The sequence below is a fragment of the Rhea americana genome, unplaced genomic scaffold, assembly GCF_003343005.1.
Source record: "Rhea americana isolate MKP2758 unplaced genomic scaffold, rheAme1 scaffold_103, whole genome shotgun sequence".
NCBI lineage: Eukaryota > Metazoa > Chordata > Aves > Rheiformes > Rheidae > Rhea > Rhea americana.
The window spans coordinates 388,229-393,528 of NW_028185073.1; the positions used below are offsets into that span (position 1 = coordinate 388,229).

Genomic DNA, 5,300 nt, shown 5'->3' on the forward strand with positions numbered 1-5,300 from the left:
ATGGTTTATCATCATAACAGGTGGTTGAAATACAGCACAATCTTCCTGCTATTTCATGTATGATTTTAATCATACATTTGACCTAGCACAAATATACATGGCAGACTACACTAGCAGAGAGATAATTTTCCTTGTCATTGCACAATAAGTTAATGAGTGCCTCCTCAGCAAGTTTGCTGGTGGTACCAAGCTGGGACACCAGAAGTTTGTGCTGCCATTCAGAGAGATCTGAACAAGCTGGAGAGTTGGGCAGAGAGGAACCTCATGAGGTTCAGGTTCCATAGTGTAGTGGTTATCACATCTGCTTTACATGCAGAAAGTCCTGGATTCAAACCCCGGTGGAACCAACACGAGGAGATGTTTGGGAGGTTGGGCTAGATGATCTCCAGAGGTCCCTTCCAACCTTACCCATTCTGTGATTCTGTGAGTGTCTTGGACATCTGTGTTTGAGCTGTTCTAACCTTACTGACTGAGTGTGTGATAATAAGGGAAAGTGCAGGGTCCTGCACTTAGGGAGGGATAACTCCATGCACCAGCGCAGGCTGGGGGCTGACCTGCTGCAAAGCAGCTCTGCAGAGAAGGACCTTGGAGCCCTAGGGGACAGCAAGTTGATTATGAGCCAGCAATGGCCAAGAAGGCCAAATGCCCAGGCCTGATGCCTGGGATGCATTAGGAAGAGTGTTGTCAGCAGGTGGAGGGGAGTGATCCTGCTTCTCTACTCAGCCCTAGTGAGGCCTCATCTGGAGTGCTGTGTCCTGTTCTGAGCTCCCCAGTACTGGAGAGACAGGGAGCTACTGGAGAGAGACCAGCATAGGACTATGGCTGCAAGAGTTGGGCCTGTTCAGCCTGGAGAAGAGAAGGCTGAGGGGGGATCTTATCAATGCGTATAAGTATCTGAAGAAGAGGCGTCAAGAGGATGGGTCCAGACTCTTTTCTGTGGTACCCAGTAACAGGACAAGAGGCAACAGGCACAAACTGAAACACGGGAAGTTCCACATGAATACAAGGAAAAACTTCTTTAGTGTGAGAGGTTGCCCAGAGAGGTTGTGAAGTCTCCTTCTCTAGAGATATTCCAAATCCACCTAGCTGCAACCAGGTCTAACATGCTCTAGGTGACCCTGCTTGAGCAGCGGGGTTGGACTAGATGATCTCCAGAGGTCCCTTCCAACCTTACCCATTCCGTGATTCTGTGAGTGTCTTGGACATCTGTGTTTGAGCTGACTTTTGTTTACCTTAGATGTTTTGAAAACCTCTCTAGTGATGGTGGATAATAATTGAGTTCTTCCAACTTCTTCCATTCGATGCCTCTGAGATCCTTCCTCTTGTGACTGTGACCGCTTACATTTTTCTTTTATTGTTCCAGGGTATAACCATATCTATGTTTCTACAGAGGATTTACCTTCCAGGCTTCAGCTACTGAGGAATAAATGACAGTATGCTGTGACCTTTTTACACTAGCACTTCATAGTCTCACGAGTTACAGTTACATTTTCTGATTTTGGTATGTGCGGCCCTCCAAGGCTTTACACAGCTGAAGTTATACATCAGCTCTCTCCTGAGTATCAGAAACAAGATCATCCAGATAAACAGCAGCTGCACATTCAAGCACAGAATTATTTCTCATGCAAAACAGTGTAAAAATCCTTCAAGTAAAAAATTAAAATAAAGAAATATTCAGAGATTAGTGAAACATTTAGTTAGTAATCCAAATATTAATTTGTTCATTAAAACCCCTTTCTGTTCCTAGTTTAACACTACATGTTTATAAACTCTGGAAACGTATAATTTGTCATTATATAATCTATGGAAAACATGGGTAGCTAATCTCTAAAATGAAGATCTGTGGGAGTTTTGTGTCCCTTGTGCTAAGAAAAGAATTTCAGTGAATGGACTTTTCAAATTAAAATCAATATATCTGAGAGAAGACACAAATCCAGAGGGAAGAGGAAACAGACTGAGACACCCTGAGAATATTTAGAAGTTCAAGTCATATGTGTATTCACTTATTAGCATATTTATTAATATTTTTTCTAGCCAATTTTGTAACTAAACAGGAATGATAATTTTGCTCCTGTGATATTTCTTGTGATTCCTGTTTTGCAGACATTCTTCTGCAACACTGGAAGAAAAAAAAAAATCTGTTTGAAGAAAGAATCCAATCGTTCATTCTTAAGTTTTTTAGAGTGTCCTGGAGATGCAGAGATCCTGCACATCAGAATAGTAGCACAAGATGGGCTCCCGTTAACACAGAGAAATTAAAGTACGGCTGGTCTTAGAACCTTTTGAATATGCCTCCAGTTACACAGATCCTTTGCTGGTGTTTGGTTTTGCCAGTCTTCAGATGGCCATGTGGCATTCTCTCTGGGCTCCATGATATTTTATCTTCAGATCAAACAAGTTATCAGAATATTTTGTAAAACACATTATTTTAAAGAAAGAAAGAAAGAAAAAAAGAAAAAGTTGTTCTGCAGCCTCATAACTAGATTTTGCTGAAAAAAGGAAAGAGAATGCCTAAAATTGGCAGAATAACATAAATAGTAGAAATGTTATTGTTGTTTTGCATTCAGGGACTGATTAAAAAAAAAAAAAAAAAAAAAAAAAAAAACAAAACAAAAAAAAAACTCCTGACATACCATATCTAGAATTCACAACAGCATTTTAAGATACAGAGATGAAGTCAGGATGGCGTTAGAAAGCTTTATCGAAACTTGTATTACATAGTAGAACTGTTCGTGTTGAAAGACTGTAGTCTACACTCAGTGTATCAGTTTGGTGAAAAATGTTTCCTGAAATACCAGTTTTGCATTCTAAAATATCATTTGATTTGATCATTTTCGGCCTGCACGTTTGTAAACATGGCTCTATTCAATCATCTTCAACACTTATCTAGAATGTGCAGATAAACATTGTGCAAACAAAAATATGACCTTATTCGCTCGTTATATGTAGGAAGAAATAAAGCCTTTGTAGACTCCCTTGATAAAATAGTCTTATAAACTAAAACAACAGAAAAAGATAAGAAATCTATATCCTGAAAATCCCTGGATTTTACTAACCTGTTTTTTTCCCCTTACTAATCATACTTCGTGCTATCTATACTTTGACATTYTTTCTTGTTTTAGTATTTTTATCTGATTTTTTAACTTAATTATTAAAAAATCAGTGTTCATAATCAGCAGTTTTGCTGCTAATAGATCTTCATTCTCATATGTACGTAGAATGTACAGCATTCAAATAAAAAGCATGTATAATAGATAATAGTTAAAATATTGTCAGAGCACAACAATAGGTTGGATCAAAGCTATCATAATACACTTGTCGTAGTAAAACATCTTGCACAAACCTTCAATATGACATCTAGTATGATCCACCTTGAACAATGGTGTTATTGGACCTAGTTGTTGATTAAGAAAATCACTGGGAAAAAACACACTGTAAAACTGCATAGTAAACCCATTTATTTTTATGAAAGTAGAACAGGAATCTGCAATGGACTTCCAGCTGATTGGGAAAACTCATTGATGAAAATATGACTATCTCAGAAGAAATCAAAATTGAACTACAGAAGGTGATTTTTTACCATTTTGATTTGTGATTTCTGCTAAAGTGATCAGTTTTAATTCATTCAGGTTAGCAAATTATATCCTCAGATTTTTTGCATTTCTTTGCAGTTGGTGGGTGTTTGGATATAACTGAGGACAGAATTTGCTCACTCTTTTTGAAAGCCTTTAGTATCTTTCAGGATAAAGGATTCAGTATAAATGTAAGATTATTATGTAGAAGAAGAGCAGTGAACTTGGAAAGTAATTAAAAAGAACAATGTAGAAATTATCATCAGGTTCATGAACAGAATAATGAAGGGTAATGCATCTTTTACAGAAGCTGCAGAATGCAAATGAATGATGATGTTTATTAATAAATTATTATCAGTGCAGGCTCCAATGTATTTGGAAATATAGTGTGTTTTGAACTAAAAGATTAAACTACTGGAGCTGCTAAATCAARAATCTCCTAAGCCTTTTGTTTGGGGAATTTCAGAATTATTAATGGAAATCTATAGACACTCAAGGAAATAAATATTTGCTGAACTAAAAGTTTTGGGTTTGTTTAAATGTTTATGTAATACGTTTCATTCATAAGATTTTGTTAATTTTTAGGAGAAAGAAACAGAATCTGTGCCCTGGACAAGAAATGAAWTCACCAGTACTGTGTTTTAAATAGATACATTCATATTCTGAATGAGCTGCTGCTAGGTATTTATCTGAGGATAGAGATGGTACTGTACCTGACTTAAAAGAAGATAGTTAGATAAGAATGTCGAATGCAAACAAATCTTTACTTTTGCAAATCTGTACACAGATATTTCATTTTGAACTTTGCCAAACATGATTTTACTTTACTGAATTATACTAAATATAGATTGTTTCCTGTACCAAATCTTTCTTCCCTACCCCTCCAAAAAAAGAAAACTAGAATAACAAAACATTTTCCCATTTTTCTTTTTCAAACATTTTTATCTTCTCAGACAACAGTTTATGTTAATTCTATGGTTAGACCTATACTGGCATATCCACTGGTATGTCAGGCCAAACTAAGCTCATAATTCTCCGTCTTTATATGGACAAGTTTTTGTGGAAGACAAAACCTTTTCATGTGAACAGAACTGTCTGAGATCACTTTTACTTTGCTTTCTATCATTTTTGAAATATTGTGATGACTGGAGAAAGACAAATTAAAAAAAAAAAAAAAAAAAAGATCCAGGAAGTTATCCTTCCTTTGATCCTTGGGAAAATTATGGAGTTATTGGAAGCCATTGCAGGGCACATAAAGGTGAAAAAGATATTTTTGTAATATCTGTAATGAATTTACAAGGAATAAATCATGCTATACAAACATGCTTGCCTTCTGTGGAGGAGAGCAGTGGATGTTCTATATTGCTCATAACAAGTATTTTATAAGGTCTGCCTTGGCATTGTTATACCCAGTTCAGGACATTATGATCTGAACGACTAGACTGCAACATGCATGAAAAACTAGCTAAGTWTTTGGCCAGAGAAGGTATTTGTTAATGTTTCACACTCTATTGGAGGACAGTCACAGGAAGTTTCTCAGGGATCTGTCTTTGACCCATCCTTTTTAATATCCTTGTCAATGACTGCACCTTCATGAAGTTTATGGGTTCTACCAAGTTAGGATGTGTTTGATACGCTGGATAATAGTGCTCTCTTTCAAAGAGACATAGACAGCTTGGAGGAATGGACCAACAGGAGATTTATGAAACTCTACAAAGATAAATGTAA

General features: G+C 36.7%; 1 non-coding gene across 1 annotated transcript; it reads left to right on the forward strand.

Annotated features, from left to right (window-relative positions):
• The first annotated feature begins 274 nt into the window (after positions 1–274).
• Positions 275–347, forward strand: TRNAV-UAC (transfer RNA valine (anticodon UAC)). The gene has a single exon. It is a non-coding gene; the product is annotated as a tRNA-Val (tRNA).
• Positions 348–5,300: the final 4,953 nt, after the last annotated feature.